Consider the following 206-nt stretch of genomic DNA (forward strand, 5'->3'; position numbering starts at 1 on the left):
GTAACTACAGAGGTTAATGAGTGCAGGTCCCTTTGGCTGGGGGAGGGGCATGTTCTACCTCTTGCCAGGCATCTAATGATGCCAGGGCCCCTGGAGACTGCTCAGGCCAGGTGTGGGTCTCTCAGCCCTGCAGGACTCCAGGGACCATCTCCGAGCCTTGAATGCCACCTCGGTGGAGCTGCAGGAGGGGCAGCAGGACCTGGAGC

This window comes from Galeopterus variegatus, unplaced genomic scaffold (genome assembly GCF_000696425.1).
Source record: "Galeopterus variegatus unplaced genomic scaffold, G_variegatus-3.0.2 Scaffold10898, whole genome shotgun sequence".
Lineage (NCBI taxonomy): Eukaryota > Metazoa > Chordata > Mammalia > Dermoptera > Cynocephalidae > Galeopterus > Galeopterus variegatus.